Below are 10041 nucleotides of genomic sequence, written 5' to 3'. Positions count from 1 at the left end.
TGTAGGCCAGGCTGGCCTCAAACTTGCGATGGCCCTCCTGCTCCAGTCTCCTAAGTGCTGGGATTACACTAATGTGCTACTTCACCTGGCAACATTTCCACCTTGAAGTCCTTGTCCTCAGTGATATGCCCAGAGGTCCAAGAAGGGCAAACTTAGGCAGCCTAGCGCTGGCTCTGGAACCCCGCTGTGCCCTGCTCCATCACCCCAGGGCGACCTAACCCAGTTTGCCACTTTGATGAGCCTAGGGTAGGGCTTAGAAGTAGGAGAGATGGGGCAATTTTGAGAAGTAACTAATTGAGGCTCTTGCTCTTTCTGGCTTTCCTGTCATTGAGAACATCTGCAGGGTAAGGGAAATCAACATCCATATGGAGGGAGAGAGCCCAGGCTGGAGCAGTGGGGTGTTAGGAAGGGCAAATGGTGGGGGATCACAGTGAGTAACAGAGAGGAGAGTTGTCGGTGTGGTATACAGGAGGGATCAGATGGGAAAGGGACCTTGGAAGGGAACCAGGGGTTTGCAGGGTAGGAGAGGCGGTGGAAGGGTCACCTAGGGCGGTGGGATATGCAGGGTGAGCCAAGGGCTGAAATTAAACAGATCAACTGGCAGCAGAAAGCAGACCGCAGACAGCAGCAGCACCTACCAGGGGTCCTGTCCCACATGTATCTTCTGGGACACAGATGCTGGAGGCTGGATCTGGTCCTTTCTGCTCCGACTCCTGCTACAGATGAGGCAGCCTTAGACAATGGCTGCTGCTGTGCAACAGGAAAGGGGACACAGGCATCCGCTGGCTCTTTGATGGCTCTGGGTATTGAGGTCACCTCAAAGGCTCTGGACACCTAGAACATCTCTCGTCTTAAAATTCACCTGCTTCTCGCTGGCATGCTTGGGACTCCAAGTCCTTTCCTGTTTTCCATCCTTTAGGGGAAGTGACTTGTCCCCCGATCAAGTTCCTATTGGAGAGTCCTCAGACTTCCCATTGGTAACTTCTGCTTCATGACATCTCATGGAATCCAAGTGGCAGAGTGTCCCATGGGCAGGGACACAAGGGTTCTTTGGTTCTTGGTGGCAGGTAGGTTGTGACTTGGGAATGTGGCACCTGGTCTGCCTTCTCCATCCTGAGTGTCAAGCAGACATCACCAGTTGATCCCAGCACTCCTGACCTCTGGATAGAGCCACAGACAGAGTCCTGAGCAACATAGTTCTCCTTCAGCCGGATGTCCTACTAGTTGGCTTTGGCACTTGGACGGGAGTGACTGGTATTTTCCAAACACGTCTCCTTTCTTTGGAAGAGGGAACACTTGCGACATGTGACTTACCAGGATCTATAAGGTAAGGCAGAGAGTACTGGAATCCAGGGCTGCTGGGCTTCGGCAATCTCTTCCGCAGGTGGGGTGGGGGGATAGATGCTGAGAGCCTTGAGAAGGGGAGGCAGAGATGCCCAATGGTATGCCCAGGGGTTTGCAGCTAGCCCTCATTGAGGTTCTTTGCCTGTCTCCTTAGTTCCAACCTCACATCCGTATCACCAGATCCACAGCCTTGGAGCAGCAGGAGAGAGTCAAGGGGCCAGGGACCATAGGGGCAGCTGCAGCTGAACTGGCAGCAGGAAGCCGCAGCTGGTGGTGCAGGTTAGCGCTGGACCATGCCCAGCTTGGCAGCCCACAGCATTTCCTCCTCTCCTATGTTAACATGGCACTGGCACATAAAGTCACAAGCAACTTCTACTTGGATTTTGCCAACTGGAACCAGATGTCCCACTAGCCATGTCTACCCTGTGGTCTGCACACACCCTGAAATAGCTAAGAATGCATGCAGCCCAACACAAAATTGTGAACTTGCTCAAAATGTTACAAGACTTAGTTGGTGTGTGATTTTGTTGTTGTTGTTACTCAACTGCACAGTTCTCAGGTGTGAACTTTGAAATGACATCATGTCACAGGCTTGGAAACACGTTTTAGTCTTTTTTGCATGGTTGAGTTGAATAGCTCAGATGAGGCTGAAGTCCAGGACTTCTTGCCTCTGCAGCTCAAGAGCATCCTTGGAGTTTTGAGTGGCCTGGAGAGGGAAGAAGACCACACATGCTTCCTGAGGACCTTGTTATAGGGATCTGGCTGGGAAACAGGACAGGCCACTAGGAAAGGTCAGGTACTTCTCTGTCCCAGTAACTGCCAGACATAGGCCTTGGGACAGGTGCTGATGCTAAGTTCCTGTCCACCTTCTGAGGGAATGCAGGAAGCAGGACCTACCTGCCCGGGGTGCGGCCATCACTGGGTGCCACATGGTCACACCGGGAAGATAAGACAAGAGTGTTGACTCTCTCTATGGTCCGATCAGGGGCTGGGTGCACTTTCCAGGAAAACTGGAGAGGGCATACAAAAGCAAACCAAGAGGGCAGAGCCATTGTTCCAGGCAGACATGACTTCTTCTGTGCTACTGAAGATAGCTAGCCTATCCATGTGGCCTGAGCCCAGAGTAAACTGAGCTTTGTTGACAGCCCCGACTACCCTACCTTGATCACACACAGCCATTCACTCTGAGCCAAGAAATCAAGCATGAATGAGGCTTTAGGTCACGGTGGGTAATGAGGTATAGAGGTCCCCTGGGTGATAGTGTTGTGTTCAACTACAGAGGGAAGACTACGGATGAGAAAGCAGCCATTTATTGAGCTTGCTTATCTCACGCCCTTGCAGTTACAAATCCCCCTCTCTGGAATGTTCTTCCAGTCATGATTTCTTTCTTTCTTTGAAATATTTTATTTTTATTATTTTTAGTTGTGTGCATGCGTGTGCAAGCATGTGAGTGCAGGTGCCTGCAGAGGCCAGAAGAGGACATCAGATCCCCCGGAGCTGGAGCTGGAGACTGTAAGGTACCTGACCTGGATACTAGGAACTGAGCTTGGGTTCCCTGCAAGAGGAATGCACACTCTTAACTGCTGAGCCATCTCTCCCGCCCCATCATGGAGTATCTTGAAGGAGGGTGACTTCTGGGTCTGCCCTTGGCATTACACATGACAAACAGAGTGCCAGAAAGCAGAAGGGATTTGACCAAGGTCAGGGTGGTTTAGTGGCAGAGCATGAACTGAGACTTGGAACTGGTCCTGACAGAGTGTCCTCTGGCTGTGAAGTCAAGGCTGGTAGCTGGGACTGGCCAGCTGCAGAGTTGAAAGGATGGCTTTGTGGTCTCCAGGCCTAGTTTGTGGATCCAGAGGTCTCCTGACCTCCAACTAGCCCTGGGGCTGCTTTGGGGAGTCTATGAAGCCAGGCTGAGGCACCCTTCCTAGAACATCCTCTCACAGGAGACCGTTTTCTGCCACCAGCTCTCCCTCCCTCCCATCATGCTCCAAGTTTGGTTACTCAAAAAGTCTACGCACCGCGGCTTGGCATGGAGGCAGTGCTTACAGAGAGGATGCTGCAGTTCATCCCCCCCCCCCCCCCATATTTATGTCAAATTCTCAGGTTCTGGTGGTTTAGGGTTTAGCTCTAGCAGTTTCCAGCACCTGCATACATACCATGATGTACAAAATGGAGTCTCTGCTTGTCAGCTTAAAAACAAACAAACAAATAAATCACACAGCATAAGAGATGACAGTCAAGCTCACCTGCCCTGGCTGGCCCTTCGGGCCCTAGAGAAACAGCATCAACCTGACTTTCTGGAAGCTGCTGTTGACAGTCCTCTGACCTTAGGAGACATTTGCAAAACAAATGGTACTGAGTCCCATCATGTTGGCTGGTACCCAGGAGTAGCACCTCGAGTGGGTAGCTGACTGTCTTCTGTACTGATTCCTTTTGCAGTAACTGTGCTCCAGGCTGGGGATGTGGTTCAGCTGGTAGAGTGCTTGCCTTGCAGGCATGAGGCCCTGGCTTCTACCTCCAGCATGGCATAACACTGGACGCACCTGTAATCTTAGCACTTGGCAGGTAGAGGCAGGAGGTCATTCTTGGCTACTTTGAGAGTTCTAGGACAGCAATGGGCTGCTTGAAGCCTTGGGACCCCTGTCTCAAAAAAAAAATTTGATTGATGAAGATGGATTACATGACCAGGCCGTGCATGAAGTGGTAAAGGGGAGGGTGTTCTTCCCAGTGGGAACAATGACAAGTTATCAAATCTAGAATCTGAAATAGCAAATTTGGGAGCTCCTGTTGAAAACTCGATGACATAAAAGGGAAACAGATGTGAAACTGAAGTTCCCCGGGGGGTGGGGGGGAAGGCTACAACTGTGTTTATAATTGATGAGTGATTAGAACTTCTTGATTGTGGAGAGTTGAAATGTTACAGGTACAGGGTCAACTTGTCTCAGACTTATCTTTAGTCTCCTTGATAATCATTGTTCACTGTGCCTGACCTCACATCCTTGTGATTATTAGGTAAAACCTTTTGCAATTCATTAACTCAGCGGATCCCCAGCTCCACCAACTGGAAAGCGAAAATGTATCAAATAGCATCTCAGACCCAAGCAGAGATTTCTCCTAATTTGCTGTAACCCACTGATGTGATGTTCCCGGGAATATATTTGGAAAATGCCTTGATGTATGCCTTACTTTTGTTGCTACTTACAAACTTCAGGAAAGCACTTCTACTTTGGAACATGTTATTTAAGGCAACCTGACTCTGTGTCCCAAGCCAGGGTCACTCTTACTTGGCTCAGAACAAAATGTCTTTCATCCCCTTTGAGATGAGATCTGTTTTGTGTGGACAGAACTAAGATTCAAGTGAAGGAGCAAGAAAGAGGCTTTGGATGACACTGACCTTGTTGTCACTGGGGCCTCTGGACTTTTCCCCTCTGTATCACCTAACAATTCCCATTTTGCAGAAGCCGGTTTGTGCTGGTCTCTGCCACTACCAACAAAAGTCTACCTATAACAAGGCGTGGCATCCAAGTGGCATGGTTTTCTCAGGCTGGAAGCTTATCTCCCAAGGTCCCCATAACCTCGACTGCTGAGAGGGCAATGGGGAATGGTGTTCACGTTTCAGGACTGGTTTGTTCCCAGGCCTTCCTGGGGCTTACCACTCTGGGCGAGCGAGGATGAATCAGGTCCCATGCTGATACAGAGCTACCCATCTATAGAGGACTTAACGTGCAATCTAGGATCCTGACAAAGGGTGTCTTTTAGGAAAAGGATTCAGAGCTGTTTGCAGAGTCTGAAGGGGACTCTCGGGACCGCAGCTATTCTAGTCCTGGGGCCAAACTATGAAAAATGAGTGTGTGGGGCAGGGCAGGGGGGCCGCAGTCCAACTAGCCCATCTGGGCCTCCCTTTGGAGATTCCAAGATTTAGCTCTCAGGACCCTCAGGGCTTATCAAAGACACGCCTGCAAAGTCTGCGCAGGCGCACTCTCCATGGGCGGAGTCCGACCGCGGGGGCGGGGCCTTCCCGCGCGGGCGGGGCCGCTCCGCGGGTGTGGTTCCCGGCTGTCGCCCGCGTATGAGTGCCGGTATCTTGACCGCCCCGAGGCCCACGAGGCGGGAGGCCCCAGGCACGGCGGAGGGGCAGCGCGGCCCGCTCCCGGCGCGGACTCGGGAGGGAGTCACATCCGGCGGAGGCGGGGCTCGCGGATCCCGGAAGTGCGGGCGGCGGCTGGTTGCCCGCGGTGGCGGCGGCCCCGGCAGGTGAGCGCCGCTGGGGAGGGTCCCGGGCGGCGGCGGGCAGCAGCGGACGGTGCTGGAGGCGTTGCTCAGAGGCCCCTCCGCCTGCCGCCTGCCTGGCCGAGGCCCGCGATTGGGCGCAGTGGGCGCGTGACTCCCCGCGGGCCTGCGCCCCTGCAGCGTGGTGGGAGGGATGGAAGGTGGGAGGCTGTCCTCGCCGGTCGCCTCAGCTCCGCCCCCTCCCACCTATCCGCTAACGCCACGCAGCCCTTTACCCTCTGTAACAGCATCTTGTGGTCAGTATGTCATTAAAGGCCTCTTTGCTCCTTGTACAGATGGAGAAACTGAGGCCAGTGTTGTCTGACTTGCCCCAGCGGCGTAGTGGGGTTGGAGGGACTCTGGCCTTTGACTTGCTGGCCTGTGTCTTTCCCCAGAGTAGCAAGAGGTTGGGGTTCTATTCTTCCCATATCTTCTGAACCCCGACTTGGACTGTCCAGCATGGTCGAGCCGTCCTTGTTCCTGGGCCTTTCAGGTGCAAAGGACAGTGATGTATGTCCCTGGCTCCATGTGCCTGGTTCTCCTTTGTTCCCCCCTCACAGCCGGTTAGGGGTGTTCTTCCACTTCTTGGGTGTGGGAAGGCATTCTCCGAGGATGTGTTTGAGTTACTGGTAGAGTTGACTACATCAGGGTCACAGCTCTTGAGTCCATCCTATACCTTGTCACTCATCCTGGGATTTCCTACCTTGAGCCAGGGAGCCTCACAGAGCCCCAGGTCTCCTTCATTGCTCCTTGTCTCTTATCCAGGAGTCCACTGAAAATGTGCCACTCCACATTCAGTGACTGTCAGCCCTGCAGCTGGAGATGGTGGTGACATAGGGACTTAGGAAGGAAAGATTTTTATTTGGTTGGGGCCCAGGGAGGGACCTGATCTGGGCTGCTGGGTCTGAATACTGGAGTCTTTGTTCTTGGCCGTCATAGTGCCCAGAAAAGCCTTTTTCCAAAGATTATCTTGGAGGTCTGGCCTAGTGCCTTTGTAATTTCCATTAAGTAGAAAACATGATGGATTGCTTCAGTGGGGCAGATTTTTGTTGCTCTTTTGCCAAGCAGTAGTTCTGATTGCTTGTGTGGCTGTCCTTTGCTCGGTACTGCCCTTGGGGTGTTTTGAACATACTGGACAACAGAGAACACCTCTGAGTGACTGGTGATCCCAGTTTACAGAGTTGATGAAATGTTAGGTCACTTGGCTAGTGTCAACAACCAGTGGGTGGCTGGCTGAGTTAGGATTTTTAACCCTCTTGTCTCTTTTCAAAGCAAATGTACCTTTAACTCCTAATACTGCCTTCCAGTTGCCCTAATGTGTTGGAGCTTAAGAATTATCTATGATGTTGAAAATGCAGAGCCCCATTTCTAGAGAGTCTTGTGATGTTATCTGAAGGGGACCCCAGGAGTCTGTTTTTAACACACTGGGTGATTCTGATCTTAATGCAAATTTGTAGATTTTCTGGGCCACTGGAGCTTGGAAGTGAGATGATACTCAAGATTCTTGGTACCTTTTGCTTATTTCTTTGGCATATGCTAATGTGCCATTAGAAGGACTTTGAAATAAATAGACTCATGAATCATTCCTGGACACTGTTGGCTAGTAGTAGTGGGGTTTTTCCAGACTGACCAATGAGGTCATTGAAGACCTGTTAGTGCAGTTATATTGCTATTGTGGGGAATTGTGTTAGAAGTTTCCTCTTGGGATCTGCAGTTTCCAGAAGGTTCTTAACCTGTCCCTGCCCAGCTTGCCCTCTGACACAGATTTCAGTGATGGCCACTGTTTTTAGGTTGAGCAGCCTTTGGAGGCATGGTCCACATATCTCTCCCTCCATTCTCTTCTCTCTATCTGCTTTCCCTAGCTGTCTGGAAGACAGGGACTATCAAACAGGTTTGCCTTGATTGAGCTGGGGCTGACAAGTGAGGCCCTGGGGCTTAGGATGGGCTGGGGAAGGGAGTCTCCACCATGAACTTCAAGACGGGTAACTTCAGCAGGGTAGGCCTGCGCAGTGAAACCCTGTGAATACTTTAACTCCCACAGCGAGGTGTCTCAGCAGGTTCCACAAGCAGCAGAAGGAGCTGACAGGGATTGTGCTGCTACTTTATTCTCCTGCCCATAGCCAGCAACTTCTCATTGGATATCTCTGTGAACGGAGACTTCCTGTGCTGGGTGCTTTTCTTGGTTTCTGTGATAAAATACCTGGACACAGGCAATTGAAAGGAGAAGCCAGCCCCCACCCCCCCCCCCCCCCCCCCCCGCCCCTTCAGAGTTCAGGGCACATACCATTCTTGTAGGGATGTGTTGGTGGCAGGAGCTTGAGGTGGCTCATCCTGCCGCGTTGTTATCAGAAATCAGAGAGTGATGGATGCTGGTGCTCAGCTCATTTTTTCCGGGACCTCAGTTTAAGATGCTGCTCACAGGAAGACCTACCTCAGTTAAGGGAATCTGGATAATCCCTCACAGGCATGCTCAGGGGCGTGTCTCCTTGGTGATCAGAGTGCCTGTCTAGCTGACAAACCATCATGACTACTTCTCATTTTATTGTTTTTAGACTGGGTCTCATGTAGCCCAGACTGGCTTTGACTTGCTGTGTAGCAGAGAGACCTTGAACTTCTCGCCTTCCTGCTTCCACTTCCCCAGTGCTGAGATTACAGGCGTGTCCCACCACACCGGATTTATGTAATGCTTCGTGCATGCTGAATAGGCACTCTACCATCTGAGCCAGGCCTTAATTTGAATTGTTTTAAATTTGCTGTGACCCCTGCTGTGTCCCAGAATTGCTGTGGTGTAGCTTGGTAAATGTTCTCGGGAGACTTGGAAAAACTTGGTTCTGCAGTTGTGTGGAGCATTCAGTGGTCAAGTCCAGCCCGTTGGGAGTGCTGGCTGCTTGTCTTCTGGGCCCTACTGACTTTCTCTTGTTGTCACCGAGAGGGTGTCTGTTACCAGTCTATGGGGTTGAGGGTTCTTCTGCCCTGATCTAATGGAAATGGAGAGCAGACCAAGTGTAGCTTGGGGTGCCTAGCACCCTTCATTCTGAGTATTGTAGCTTTAGGTAAGCGGCCTAGCACCCAGTATATTGTGCTACAGCTCTCAGCCCAGGGTGCAGGGCCCCTCAGCTCTCAGTGTTACTGCTCTGGGCTTTTTCTCAGCAGCAGGAACTAATTAGTAGCTTTTCCTTAAGCTCTCCCAGCAGCGGAGGCGCACAGTCCTTCCACAGTCCCAGCTCTGTCTCTCTTGCCTCTTGTAGTTTCTCTTCTTTCCACAGCTCTTCACCTGCAATTTGCTCCCCGCTGCCCGTCACCCTCCCAGCACGTCCGCAGTCCTTCATCTTTGTCTCAGGCTCTGCCCCTAGCCGGAAGACTCTTCTGCCACCTGCTAGCTGCTGCTGGGTGTGGGAGCTGGCAGCCCCGGGAGTCACCTGTTCTTCATGCAGTCAGCTCAGCTCACTCTACTTTTGGGTGATAAGACTCACGCAAGGAAGATCCTTGGGGCCTATGCTGCAGTGGCATGCAGGGACAGCACAGGGGATCGAGGTTTCCCCGACAGCTGCTAGAGAGAGAGGACAGGTTTCCTTAGCTGGCCAGTCGGTCCCACATGCTCACGAGCTGTCCTGGGTCGGGGCCGGGCTCCTCCCTCACTGGGTTGAGGATTTGCTGCTATGAGGTCCCTTGTGATGAGGTCAGAGTAGTAGCTGTGGACACGGTTATCTGGAGGGCAGCCCCCAACACTGTCGTGGCCTCAAGAAGCCAAGCCTCCCTAAGTAAAGCCTATGATGAGGTAGTGTCTTTGACAGTCACTGGGTCTGGCTTGGGTCTCCTGCAGGAGCTGGTGGCTAGATTGGAGTCTTGGCAGCCATAGGGGTTTTAAAACACTTTGATTGGCAGCTTACAGAATTGCAGAAGTGACTACTTGATGGGCAGCTTGCGTACTTTTCATGAAAATGGGCGATGCTTAAGTCTGCTGTCCCTGGTGACACTTCTGGCCTGGAGGAGGCCACGGTGTTCCTTTCTGACCACCCTTATCTCAAGCTGGGGGCCAGGAAGGATTGACAGTAGCAGTTCCCGTTCTCCTCTGTCCTGCCCAGCCTAGGGCACTTGTCCAAGCTCCACTCTGGGTAATTGCATCTGTGGACTGCTGGCTGGGAAAAAGGGTCTGATGGCTATCAATCAAATCCTGACAGCTTCCATAATTTAAAAGGAAAAGAAAATTAAAGGAAGATCTCTTCTGAAGTTAACATTAACATGCTTTTTTTTTTAAAGACAAGATCTCTCTATATAGCCCTAGCTGTCCTGGAATTCACTATGTAGAATGGCCTTGAACTCCCAGAAATCCATCTGCCTCTGCCTCTTTTTTTTTTTTTTCAAGACAGAGTTTCTCTGTGTAGCTTTGTGCCTTTCCTGGAACTCGCTTTGGAGACCAGGCTG

General features: G+C 51.7%; 2 protein-coding genes across 3 annotated transcripts in view; one reads left to right on the top strand and one right to left on the bottom strand.

Annotated features, from left to right (window-relative positions):
* The window catches only part of LOC128125728 (pepsin A-5), an 18397-nt gene extending 13063 nt beyond the window's left edge, over nucleotides 1-5334 (bottom strand). Inside the window, exons 1-2 of the mRNA XM_052763377.1 lie at nucleotides 3594-5334; nucleotides 639-2050 (exon numbers count right to left, since the gene is read on the bottom strand). The gene's annotated coding sequence lies outside the window, so the exon portion shown is untranslated. The remainder of the gene's footprint in view (nucleotides 1-638; nucleotides 2051-3593) is intronic.
* A 22-nt stretch (nucleotides 5335-5356) lies between these two features.
* The window catches only part of Vps37c (VPS37C subunit of ESCRT-I), a 28634-nt gene continuing 23949 nt past the window's right edge, over nucleotides 5357-10041 (top strand). Inside the window, exon 1 of one of the 2 annotated variants that reach the window (XM_052763373.1) lies at nucleotides 5357-5601. The gene's annotated coding sequence lies outside the window, so the exon portion shown is untranslated. Of the gene's footprint in view, nucleotides 5602-5766; nucleotides 5874-10041 lie in introns of those variants that run through there. The other variant, XM_052763374.1, reaches the window with a different exon arrangement.

Source organism: Peromyscus californicus, unplaced genomic scaffold (genome assembly GCF_007827085.1).
Source record: "Peromyscus californicus insignis strain IS unplaced genomic scaffold, ASM782708v3 Scaffold_4__1_contigs__length_199733344, whole genome shotgun sequence".
Taxonomy (NCBI): domain Eukaryota; kingdom Metazoa; phylum Chordata; class Mammalia; order Rodentia; family Cricetidae; genus Peromyscus; species Peromyscus californicus.
This window is presented reverse-complemented; position numbering and strand designations above follow the sequence as displayed.